Below are 13,931 nucleotides of genomic sequence, written 5' to 3'. Positions count from 1 at the left end.
AACAAAAAGAGTTTAAAAATGTATTCATTTCTACTAACTTAAAGAGCTCTCTGCTGTATTATTACTTAAAAAACCAAACTCAGCCCCGAGAGATTTAGTGCATAATGACGTCATCCAATGTGAAATGATTAACTGTCAGTCACATTTTTTTAATAATGACATAATGACAACAGGTGCCGCGGTCAACAGATTATGACATTTTTTTCTCAGTGACGCCTTTGTTATTATTATTATTCCTTGTCATTTAATATATCGGCGGATTGCAGTAACATGTAAGTACTTTTTATTTACGTAATTAATCTTAATAATATAATTTAAATATTTTTCTAACAATATAGTCATAAAAAAAATATATAAATTGGTTCCATATATCAAATAATTAAATTTTAATAGTGGAACTTATTCCTATTTGTTTCCGATTACTTTACATTACGGTTAGGTTTTTATTTTCAATTATTATGTTTACGTAAAATTATTGAGTTTCTCAAATTTCATTTACGTTATAAATAGAATAACAATGTGTGATTTTCCTTTTATTACAGCTTAATATCCAAACAATGGCCAGTGACAGAGGTAAATAAGCAAAAAAAAAAAAAAAAAAAAGTAAAATGATGAAAAACACATATTAATTTAATTAAAATTCGTTATTTCAGAAGAATTCAATCGAAATCTCGAGGAGGCGAGAGAAGCAGCCCAGCGTGCTGCTGACCACTATTATTTATTGGTCCAACAGATGAACGGTCAACGTTCATCTCTCGGACGAATAAATATCAATCAGCAGCAACTGGTGCCGGAAATGCAGCTGATTCGGCTACCACCGCCGCCACCACCAGCTGGAGAACACCAGCCGCAACAACAACAACAACAACAACAGCTGCAAGAACAACAGCCGCAACAACAACAACAGCCGCAACAACAACAACAGCCGCAACAACAACAACAGCCGCAACAACAACAGCCGCAACAACAACAACAGCCGCAACAACAACAACAGCTGCAACAACAACAACAGCTGCAACAACAACAACAGCCGCAACAACAACAACAGCAGCTGCTACTGTTGCCGGAAATGCCGCAACAGCCGCCCCAAACTACTCGTATGTTTTTTTATTAAGAATTCGCATTGAATATTATTAAATTAAATTTTTCAATTTAAACATATATAATAATTAATTTTTATTTTTACAGCCCGCCATATTTCAGCTGGAAAACAGCGAGAAATGAAGCATGGGGGAGGCAGGAAAGGGCGTGGCTGGGCAAATCGGCGGGGACAAGGGCGTGGTCAGGGTCGACCGTACCCCAGGGGCGGGGAAACCGTCCCGTTATTAATTATAATTATTATCGAAGATAATTATATTTATTAATATAATAATTATTAATAATAATTATATTTTTGCCCTCCGGGCGAAAAGTGGCAACTTTCATCCCGCTGCGCTAAACAAAGTTGTGCCGCTTTCGGGTTTCGTCGGACAAAATTAGTATATTACACCCCTTGGGAAGGAAACTAAGAAAAGCCTCAGATCACATGTAATTGTTGGCCGAGGCGAAGTCAACAAACATGTGAACTGAGGTCAACAAACATGTGAACTGAGGTTTTATTTTTTCACATGTAATTGTCTTCAAAAACTAAGGGCTGTATACTATGTTTTTGTCCAACGAAGGCGGAAAGTGGCAACTTGGTTTACCGCAGTGGGACGAAAGTAGCCACTTTCCGCCAGGAGGGCAAAAAAATAGTATACAGCCCTTAAGAAGTAAAAAGTAAACCTCAGATCACATATTTGTTGATCTCGGCTCCGCCTCGGCCAACAACACATGTGTTCTGCGGTTTTCCTTATTTTTCTTACCGAGGAGTGTAATATACTATTATAAATATAATTATTATTGATGATAATTATATAATAAATTTAATTATCACTTCTACTATTATAATTATTATTATTATTATTATTACTATTATTATCATTATTATCATTATCATTATTATTATTTTGTTATTAAATGCTCAGGGGGGTTATCCCCGGAGTCCGATTCTCCGAGGGCCCAGCCTGAGCTCCATCCGTTACTGCTGGACCACTCCGCACAACAAGGCGGAAGGGGTTAGTGATCACAGCAGGCCAAAGTCATTTCCCTTAAGAGACGGAGAGAACCAAGTAAAACAGCCTTCTGCATCCTAACTGCCAAGAACTTAGCTTTTGATGAGCAAGCTGGAACTTTGGCAAGTGAGGATACAAAAGACTGTTTCATCCCTCCTAGGACGCCAACAATCAGGACGACAAGCTTGACACGGTAACCTGGGTAAAGTTTGCCAATTTCAAACAGGAGATCCTGATATATTTGTCTTTTGTGCTCTTCTTTGGCTGAGATGTTGTATTCAGCCGGGGCCGAGAACTCAATGACATAAATGTCACGAGTGGCCTTGTCGAAGAGCACAATATCAGGTTTGTTGTGATCTATCCGCCGGGTTGTTGCAAATGGCATGTTCCAATAAATTTTGCAACTGTCATTCTCAACAACCTGGGGAATATCTCCTGGCAAATAAGGCAGCACTGGTGTCACGTCAATACCGTAGCAATGACGAAGAAGATAGTAGTACAGTACTCTCAGGGCAGCATTGTGACGCTGGATATATGCACCTCTCGCCAGCACTGGACATGCCGACAAAAGGTGCATAAGCGTCTCCGGATGTTGTCTACACCTCCTACAGGACGTGTCCGGAAGCTGCACCTGGAGCACCTTGCTACGGTACTCAAGAGTGTTAATGACACCATCTTGGCAGGCAAATATGAACCCTTCAGTCTCGGACATCAGACCCGCTGACTTTAAGAAGGAAAACGTCAGCTGGATGGACAAGCCATGATCACGCACGTGTTTAAAGAACACGCTGTGCATGGACTTGTCCATCAGTTCGCCAAGGAGTAGTTTTTCCTCGGCGTTCCTGATGACGCTCTTAAATTCCTCCTTTCGGAGTTCCATAAGAGCGTTTATTTCTCCAAGACCAAGGGTTCTTGCCGCATATATTGCTGCCTTATACAAGAATGACCCCTTATGCGCATTTTCATGTTTATGTACAATTTGCATAAGAAAGTCATCCTCGTCTGCAGTGAAATTGACAACTTCGTGTGTTAAACCCAGGACCAAACGGTCGTGAAGCCGCTCCAAACTCTGCAAACCTCTCCCACCGATGGACCGGGAGAGGTATAATCTGGCGACTGATGAATTGGGGTGCATGCTCCGATTCATATTAATGATCTTACGGGTTTTGATGTCGAGATCTCGTAAATCCTTTCGGGCCCATTTCAGGACACCGAAAGAGTATAGTAAGACTGGGACAGCGAGCATGTTAGTAGCTGAGACTTTGTTTTTGCCGGAAAGTTCGGAGGACCAAATTTTCCGGAGTCTCCTAACATACTCGGTCTGGAGAGTTGTTCGGACTTCAGAGACCGCATGCATGCGGTGCTCTTCCATTCCTAGATATCTATACAACTCCCCGGCGTCTATTTGTCTTAAGACACTCCCATCTACTAACTCGACATCATCACCAGTATCAGAGCACTTACCCTCGCCAGATGTACGACCGCACACTTGTCCAACCCAAAAGACATTCCGACATCTCGTGTGTACTCTGCTACGATGTTGAGGGCTGCTTGTAGATGATCTTCATCAGCACTATATAGCTTCAGATCATCCATGTAAAGCAGATGGGTGATCGAATATTTTCGATCACCCGGAGGCCCCACAGAGTACCCACGAGTTTTACGGAGAGCAACAGATATAGGCAGCAGTGAAATGCAAAACAGCAGAGGGCTCAAGGAATCGCCTTGGAAGACCCCTCGTTTGTACTCTACAACTCCGGTTACGTGCAATGCGTTTCCACTTCCAATGTGAAAACGCGTTCGCCAGAGCTGCATTGTATGCTGAATGCATTCCACTATTTCGGGATTGACTCCCAGGCATTTGAGTAGATATAAAATCAACTCATGTGGAGTTGAGTCAAATGCCTTGCGATAGTCAATCCAAGCCATTGACAGGTTGCGTTGATAGTAGATCGCATCTTGTAAGACGAATCGATCCACTATCAGGTTCTCCTTGCAACCTGACAGGCCTCTTTTACTGCCACGTTGTTCATATATCTGTTGCCATACAGGCTCTATCTGCTGCAAGATACGGTTATTTAAAATTTTTGTAAAAATTTTATAAACCGCATTCAAGCAGGTGATAGGCCTGAAATTCTTAGGGTCAGACAAGTCACCTTTTTTAGGTATCAGTACGGTTCGCCCTTCTACAAGCCAGTTCGGAATCGGATCGTCAGCTCTAATGTACGATGTAAATATGCAGGCCAGATGGAGGTGGGTAGAAGTAAACTTCTTCCACCAGAAGACATTAATGCCATCTGGTCCCGGGGCAGCCCAATTTTTGCTGCCATTTAGAGCTGAACGAACTTCATCCACACTGACTGCAGGGGTCTCTTCATTAGCATTCTGCCGACGGTGTTCCCGACAGAATGCTTTGAAGTCGTGCAGAGCTGGAGTATTGGCGTTCACGTTTGGTTGATCTCCATACAACTCAGTCCAAAAAGCTTCCACCCGCTCAGGTGTTGGATAAGTCCCAGTAACATCGGTTTTTGCTGTCAGAAACCGTGAAGGGCTGGATCGAAACAACGAGTTGTCGACCAACCGCTTCAGCCTTTTTTCTAGTGACTTTTTGGCAGTCACTAGAGCCCGCAATTTATTAAGACACTCTTTTTTGATGACAAGAAGAGTACTCTTGTTCAGTGTGTGATGACGCCACCGAAGTTCAGCAACAATGCGTCGAATTCGGGGCGTGTATGCTTTTTGAGTTGTTTCGAACTCAATCACACACTGAATGCGGGAGACATGTTTCCGGGATCTGTCAATTTTGGAGCCAAGTTGTAAGATGCGCTGTCTCAACCTTGCCTCGATCGAGAGACAATGTCTCTCTCTCGGAAAACCCGAAACTGCTGCACCATACACAACCTGGCTCACAGTGAGCAGGGTGGAGTCCTCCAGGATGGTTGCACGGAGATCTTCGTTTACCGCATCAAGCTGTTGTTGGGAGTAAGTTATCTTTTTAGATATACTTACTTGCCGTCCTACAAAGGGATTGTTGTTGTCCAAGGAGGAACGGCGTCGCTCTTGGTGTAGTTGCGCCGGAAAGGAAAGTCTATTAGACTGCCTTCTGTCCGGCACAAGCGATCTTCTATTTCGCCGAAGATGAGCGGCATAATTACGCAGGTGTTTGGGCGTAAAATGCGCTAGCTCCGGATGCATATCACGCCAAAGAGTGTGCATCCGGGCCATATAGCCGCTCACCCCCGGCTCGCTACGTTGGTAGCACACCAAGAGATCGACTCTCAGTTCCTCCGTCCACTTAAAGTAAGTCCTTAAGGCGCCAGGGTCGTCATCTTTTATCGGGTCCGGCGTGCTCCTCCCACCTGATGAATGGTCCTCTTATCATTATTATTATTAATATAACTATAATTTGTATTATTATTATGATTATTATTTGTTATTAATTGCTCAGGGGGGTTTTCTCCGGAGTCCGACTCTCTGAGGACCCATCCTGAGCGCCATCCATTACTGCTGCACCACTCCGCACAACAAGGCGGTTAGTGAGTGCAGCAGGCCAAGTTCATTTGCCTAAGGAGACGCAGGGATCCCAAAATGACAGCCTTTTGCATCCGCACTGCTAGAGACACGGCTGCTGAACTGCAAGCCGGTATCTTCGCAAGTGAAGACACAAAAGACTGTTTCATCCCTCCAAGGACGCCGACAACCAAAACGACGAGCTTGACACGGTAACTTGGGTAGAGTTTACCAATTTCAAACAGGAGATCCTGATATATCTGGTGTTTGTGCTCTTCTTTGGCCGAGATATTGTATTCGGCTGGGGCCGAAAACTCAATGACATAAATGTCACGAGTAGCCTTGTCAAAGAGCACAATATCAGGTTTGTTGGGGTCAATCCGCCGGGTTGTTGCGAATGGTATGTTCCAATAAATTTTGGAACTGTCATTTTCAACAACCTGCGGAATATCTCCTGGCAGATAAGGCAGCACTGGTGTCTCATCGATACCGTAGCTATATCTGAAATGATAATAGAGTACTCGCAGGGCAGCATTGTGACGCTGTATGTAGGCACCTCTTGCCAGCACAGGACATGCCGACAAAAGGTGCATCAGCGTCTCCGGATGTTGTTTACACGTCCGACAGGACGTGTCCGGAAGCTGCGCCTGGAGCACCTTGCTACGGTATTCGAGAGTGTTGATAACACCATGCTGGCAGGCAAAATATAAACCCTTCGGTCTCGGACATCAGGCCAGCTGACTTCAAGAAGGAGAATGTCAGCTGGGTGGACAAGCCATGGTCACGGACGTGTTTGAAATACACGCTGTGCATGGACTTGTCCATGTGTTCACCGAGGAGTTTTTTCTCCTCGGCTATCCTGACGACGCTCTTGAACTCCTTTTTCGGGAGTTCAATGAGAGCGTTTATTTCTCCGAGACCTAAGGTATTTGCCGCGTAGATTGCTGCCTTATACAAGAACGACCCCTTCCGCGCATTTTCATGACTATGAACAAATAGCATCAGGAAGTCGTCCTCGTCTGCTGTGAAATTGGCAACCTCGTATGTTAAACCCAGAACCAAACGATCGTGAAGCCGCTCCAAGCTCTGCAATCCTCTCCCTCCGATGTTCCGGGAAAGGTTCATCCTGGCGACTGATGAGTTAGGGTGCATGCTCTGATTCATATTGATGACTTTACGGGTTTTGATGTCGAGACCTTTCAACTCATTTCGAGGCCATTTCAGGGTCCCAAAAGAGTAAAGTAGGACCGGGACAGCGAGCATGTTAGTAGCTGAGACTTTGTTCTTGCCGGAAAGTTCTGATGACCAGATCTTCCGGAGTCTCCTAACATACTCGCTGCGAAGAGTTGTTCGGACTTCAGAGACGGCATGCATTTGCCGCTCTTCAATCCCTAGATATCTGTACAACTCTCCGGCGTCTAATTCTCTTAAGACGCTCCCATCCACTAATTCGACATCTCCACCCGTATCAGAGCACTTACCCTTCGCCAGGTGTACGACCGCACACTTGTCCAACCCAAAAGACATTCCGACATCTCGTGTGTACTCTGCTACGATGTTGAGGGCCGTTTGTAGATGATCTTTGTTGGCACTGTATATCTTTAGATCATCCATAAACAGTTGGTGAGTGATCGTGTATACTCGATCACTCGGTGGCCCCGCAGAGTACCCACGAGTTTGTCGGAGGGCAACAGATATTGGCAGCAGTGAGATGCAAAACAACAGAGGGCTCAGAGAATCTCCCTGAAAGACGCCTCTCTTGTACTGAACAGTTCCGGTTACGTGCAATGCATTTCCACTTCCTATGTGAAAACGCGTTCGCCAGAGCTGCATCGTACATTGTATGCATCCCACTGTTTGGCGATTGATTCCGAGGCATTTGAGCAGATAGAGAATCAACTCATGTGAAGTTGAGTCAAATGCCTTACGGTAGTCAATCCAGGCCATGGACAGGTTGCGTTGGTAGTAGATTGCGTCTTGAATGACGCATCTATCTACCATCAAGTTGATCTTGCAACCTGACACGCCCTGTTTACTGCCACGTTGTTCGTATATCTGTTGCCACACAGGCTCTATCTCCCGCAAGATACGGTTATTTAAGATTTTTGTAAAAATCTTGTAAACCGCATTCAAGCAAGTGATAGGCATGTAGTTCTTCGGGTCAGACAAGTCACCCTTTTTAGGGATGAGTACGGTTCGCCCTTCTACCAGCCAGTCTGGAATTGGTTCGTCGCCCTAAATGTATGATCTAAAAATCCGGGCCAGATGAGCATGTGTAGAAGAAAATTTCTTCCACCAGAAGATGTTTATGCCATCTGGACCCGGGGCAGCCCAGTTCTTGCTGCCATTCAGGGCTTTACGAACCTCTTGCACACTGACTGCAGGGCTCTCTTCGGCGATATCCTGCCGTCGGTGTTCTCGACAGAATGCCTCGAAGTCGTGCAGAGCTGGAGTATCCGGGTTCACGTTTGGTTGATCTCCGTACAATTCACTCCAAAAGGCTTCCACTCGCTCAGATGATGGATAATTCTCGGGAACAGCGGTCTTAGGTGACAGAAAGCGTGAAGGGTTGGATCGAAACAAAGAGTTGTCGATCAACCGTTTCAGCCTTTTCTCTAGTGACTTTTTGGAAGCCACCAGAGCCCGCAACCTGTTAAGAGACTCTTCTTTGATGACAAGAAGAGTACTCTTGTTCAGTGTGTGATGTCGCCTTCGAAGTTCTGCCGCCAGGCGACGAACTTTTGGCGTGTACGGTCTTTGAGTACTAACATACTCTATCACACACTGAATGTGGGAGACTTGTTTCCGAGAAATGTCAATTTTGTGTCCAAGTTGAGCGATGCGCAACTTCAACTTCGCCTCGAAGGAGAGAGAATGTCTTCTCTCTATCGGCAGAAGCGAAGCCGCGGCACCGTAGACAACTTGGTTGACAGTGAGCAGAGTGGAGTCCTCTTGAAGCTGTGTGGGGAGATCTTCGTTCACCGTGTCGAGCTGTTGTTTTGAGTGAGACATCTTTTTGGAGATGCTCACTTGTCGACCTGTAAAGCGGTTGTCGTTGTCCTCGGAGGAACGGTGCCGTTCTTGGTGTAGCGGTGCTGGAAATGAAGGCCGTTTAGACAGCCTTCTATTTGGCAGCAGCGATCGTCGATTATGCCGAAGGTATGAGGCGTAATTACGCAGGTGTTTGGGCGTAAAATGTCTGTGCTCCGGATGCATGCCACACCAAAGTGTGTGCATCCGGGCCATATACCCTGATACCTCCGGCTCGCTGTTCTGCCAGCACACCAAGAGATCGGCGCGAAGCTCCTCCGTCCACTTAATCTTAATCCTATAAGCGCCGGGGTCGTCATAAGTCATCGGGTCCGGTGTGCTCCTCCCACCTAATGACTGGTCCTCATCCGAAGAGGACCGGTTGTGGGGAGCACTTCTGAGATTATACTGTTTTGGAACTCAGATATTACGGTGCAACGGGTAGTTGGCCCGTTGCTCCGGTTACGTTGTTAGCCTACAGACCAGATGTTGCGGTCTGCGTTTCCCGCGGTGCGCCACTAGGAGGCCACGTAACAATCACCGCTTATTATTATTATTATTATTATTATTATTATTATTATTATACATAATATATAATATATTATTAATCAAATTTCTGTTTCGTAATTTATTTTACTCGGACTTTAAATTTCTAAGGATGTGGCTACAGGCACCGCAAATGAACGATACGGCTCCTTATACGTGTGATATTTTTTAAATAAAATACGAATTTCCCGGTATTTCGTGGCGCTGCGTAGACATACGGTGCCGTATCGTTCACTTACTGTGCCTTTAGCCACATCCAATTTAAGTTCCTCATTGTGTCAAGTATATGTTTATCCGATGTTTCAATCATCATTTCAACTAGATACTTATAGATGCAGTTAGGTGGCACTGTATCGTTAACAATCTAAATCGCCAGAAATTTGAATTTTTTATTGAGTCAAATATACATTTATACACAATTCCAGTCATTATTTCAATTTGATATTTGTAGCTGCATCTAGGTGGCACTTTATCGTTAACAACATATATATTAAGATTATTTATTTATTTTGACGATTTTAAGTGTTGTGAGCGTTTCTCAAAACACGCTTTTAGTGTCTATTCAGTTCGAAACTTTACTATCATCTTTAGATGAAGCCGTAACAGAATAAGTTACAGCATTCAAAAAACGCGCTTTTTCTGGAAAAAATGGATTAAATCTCGACTAAGCGCAGTTTAATTTTACTGTATTTATTTCTGATCTGATGTTCAAATTTATGCGGTAAAGGATATCTTTTGTAAAATGGCGACCGGAAAAGATTCCTTAGTATCCGTAAAATGTGGTCAGCGACGTGTCCGGGGTGCCATCGATTTATCACAAAAGGTAGTTGTTGGCAGTGTGAATAAATGCTGGTTATTGTTTGTTCCCTCTGGAGCTAGGAGGCAGTTGATGTTTGTTCCGAGGTTATTTATTTCTAGTCATTATTTGAGACAGATTTACATTCAAACTTTTGAAGTTATTCACTGACATACTTAATTACACATGACTGAAGAACCAATGTAACTTTGAATTTAATGTATTTAATTATCTACAGAGTTAAAGCCAGTGATTTTTATTATCATATGTATTCCACAACCATACCATTATAAGTCTTGTATTGTTTGTAACAGTATGATTTGAAGCGACTTATAAAAATATCTTGTTGCTTTTTATCACTTACATATTATAAGACAACATATTTGTGTAACTTATCTACTATGTGACTAATTAACTCTGTACCAGTAGTAAGTAGTGCCAATATAATTTCTATCCAATTGGACTTAGCTACACAGTAACTTTCAGCCCACGAGTAAATACTACCAACGTATCAAGCTGCCGTAGTTTTTGTAGACGATGTATGTTTGTGACCATTATGATTTGCAGCACCGGTGCAAATTGTTGTAGGCCTACAACTACCGAAATCATTCAATTATCGACAATGCTAGTTAATTGCAGTATCAATGAATGTAATAGTTATTTATTTCTAATGGAGCTAGGAAGCAGTTGATATTTATTCCTAATATATTTAATTTCAATGACTTTATGAGATGGATGTATCTTTAGTCGTTTTAATTTAAAAACAGGCACACTTAGATACATTTGACCCCAGAAACAGTAGGACTTTAAGATAAATGTTTTTAATGCTCTACTATTTTTATGTCAATAATGTTTACGATCTCTTATACTATACTTACTATATCATTTTGAGTCTTATATTATTTATGACCGTGTAAGTTAAAGGCGTCTGTAAAAATAACTTATTGCTTTTAAGTACATAGATATTGTAATGCAACATATTTATGTGACTTATGTGTTTAAAGTCAAAGTAATTATGCGCTTGTTATAGGTATTGTCAATATCATTACCATCTAGTTCGATTTAATTGCAGAGCAATTTAAAGCCCACGAGTAAATGCTACCAACGTATCAAGCGGTCGTAGTTTTTGTAGACAATGTATGTTTGTGACCATCATAGTAAGCAGCGACATTATTACAGCGCGGGTATACTTTGCGACCGTTTCTAAAAATGTTATCGACTGCTATAATTGTCACTTTTCGATGATAGAATAGATTCTAAATGGTAACTTGAAAATTCATTTCTGTCTGATTTTTTTAATTCATTCAGCATATGTCTAAGTTTGTGGTGCAATCTAGAGGATAATTAATGGAACTTTTTTTTTATAATCACTACAGCTTAACTTTTCCGGAGATCGACGAGTTGGAATTTTTCATTGTAAAAATAGAAAAAAATTTTGTAAATTTTTCTACAACAGTTTCAAAACAAACTGACCTAAGAAAAATTCGCCTATTGAACAAAGAAAGGTGAAGTGTTATATTCTATTTCTTTTCATTTTTTTTTTTTCAATTGCAAATTTTAATGACTGTTATTAGTTTTTTAAATTATTACCGTATCTCAAGGTTTTTTTGCAAATTTTTATTTGTTCGTGTGTATTCCTGGCATTGTTTTTAACAGTTTTTTTTTACTTTTCTTGTAAAATTTATCAAATTAATTGTAGTAAATGCAATTTTCCAATTACTTTTCAGATTTATCTGACGAAAGAGAAAATTATTTACGTTATCTTGATTTCATTCCCTGCAAGAACTTTTCATTTTTCATGTCGACGTCTTTATCCTTTGTAAGTTTATAAGTTTCGTAATAGTCAATTTTTTTGAGGACCAATTGAGAGAGGCATTTTACCTACATACTTGTGGATGTGTGGGATGGATACTTGCTTCTGTAGCTAATTATCCAGCTTCATTCAGATTTACTATTCTATCTTAGGTTTTTAAAAAAATTGAAGCTTGTTCGACAATAACTATTTTCTAATGGTTTTGAATGCGAAATTTATATGAAAACAGCTGCTTAAAAGCAAATCAAATTGGGGTAAGTAATTATATATATAAGGTGTATTTAAATTAAATAATTTGAATTAATACAGAAGTAAACTTACGAAAATATATAAATCCCATAAGAATTATAAATTTTCATAACAGAATCATAAAATGAAAAGAAAAGAACTCTATCACTGTATTTTTAATAGTTAGTACAATTAAATCATATAAGACAAAAAAATTCGACAAAGACTTAAAATTTTTATGAACAAACGGATGTCACTGATGATCAATAATCTTTTTCTCAAGCTCATTTGTAAGGTGAAATTATCCTCTAAAATTAGAAATAAATTAGAGATTTATCATCTATGGAAACGTCATGTAATGTCAATTACCACACAGAAAGAAAAATTTCTTAACTGGAGAAAAAAATTCTTGGCTGAAGAAAATTTTCAGGTGCCTGAGGGAAAACCGAAATTGTCTTGGCCGAAGTAAAAATTATTCTTGAAATTTCATTCTTGGGGGAAGTAATTTTTTTTCAATGAAGACCAATTACTTACTTGTATCAAGATTTAACTTTTTTCATTGAAGTTAATTTTATTGAGTGAAGTGTTTCTTTTTTTAATACAAAAATTCATTTAATTTAAACAAGAAAAAAATTTATTGTCCTGAGAAATTTCTGTTGCGGCATGAGTAATTAAATTACTTTAGGGAAGCAGCGCTATCTATTTTAGCTAAGAAATAAATTTTCTCATCTTGTGAAAATTTTTCTCTTGAATCTTTGATACCTGTTTTAGATTATTTAGCGCGCAATTATACATATTGGATGAAAAAAAACGATTCAATATTATTTGATTTTCCCATTTGACAAGTTAATCGATAAATATATTAATAATAAAGTTTTTTTCTACCAAGATATTTAATATTTTGGAGCAAGAAGTTTAATTTTCTCAAATCAAGAAAATTTTCTTAGCTTGAATAAATATTCTTGGATCAAGAGGGATATTTCTTCGAGCAAGAGAATTTATTTTTTTGGAATAAGTAAAATTTCTTGTCTCAAAAAAAAATTTTTTTTTGCTTAAGAAAATAATTTGGAAGGATATTTTCTTGGCTCAAGTGAACCTTTTTTTCTGTGCATATCTCTAATAGTATGAATGATGTAGCCGTCAGTAACTAAACAAATCGAATGGCTACTTTGTTATTTTAACTGCATAAAAATAAAAATGTAAAAAAATTTAATAATTTTGAATCAAGTAGAAAATTTCTTGAACTGAGAAAAATTATCTTTAACCAACAAAAATTTCTCAATTCAAAAAATTTTTGCTTTATTCGAGGTAATGAACGATCTTCAAAAACAGTTTCTTGGGCCAAGTTCATTTTTATATCAGTGTACCTTTAAATATTTATATTATTAAATGTTATAAAGATAAATTTCTGCCGCCTTTTTTCATCTTTTAATTTTTTTGCTGTTTAAATAATTAATTATTAATAGATTATTAAAATTTAAAATACCATAACTTGATAATGTTATTCAGTATAGTTGTCAAAAGCTCTCCAACAAGAAAAATAATTTAAAGAAGTTTTGTTCAACAATTATCCGATTCGGAATGTTTATGAGGACTCTAAAACATTTAGTTAATTAATAATATAGGCTCATTTGATAAACAATGAATGAAAAATTTTTTTTCTTTCAGTGATTACATAACATTATAATTTTTTGAGATTTTTAAATAAATTTTTCCATTTGTATAGCGTTTATAGTTTTCGAGTTATTTTTAAAAAACAAGATATCTTTTTTTTGGAGTCTTCAATTGTTTATAACTTTTTCGATTATTATTGTGCAGATTAGAAACTTCCGCACATTTTTCTATATATTATTATGGATTGAATGAACTGTCGTTTATATTTTAATTTGGATTAAGAAGAATTTTTACTTTTTTC

This window comes from Cotesia typhae, unplaced genomic scaffold (genome assembly GCF_013202065.1).
Source record: "Cotesia typhae breed Kobodo isofemale line unplaced genomic scaffold, CoteBio_Ctyphae contig_35, whole genome shotgun sequence".
NCBI classification, from domain to species: Eukaryota; Metazoa; Arthropoda; class Insecta; order Hymenoptera; family Braconidae; genus Cotesia; species Cotesia typhae.
Note: the sequence above shows the minus strand (reverse complement) of the source record.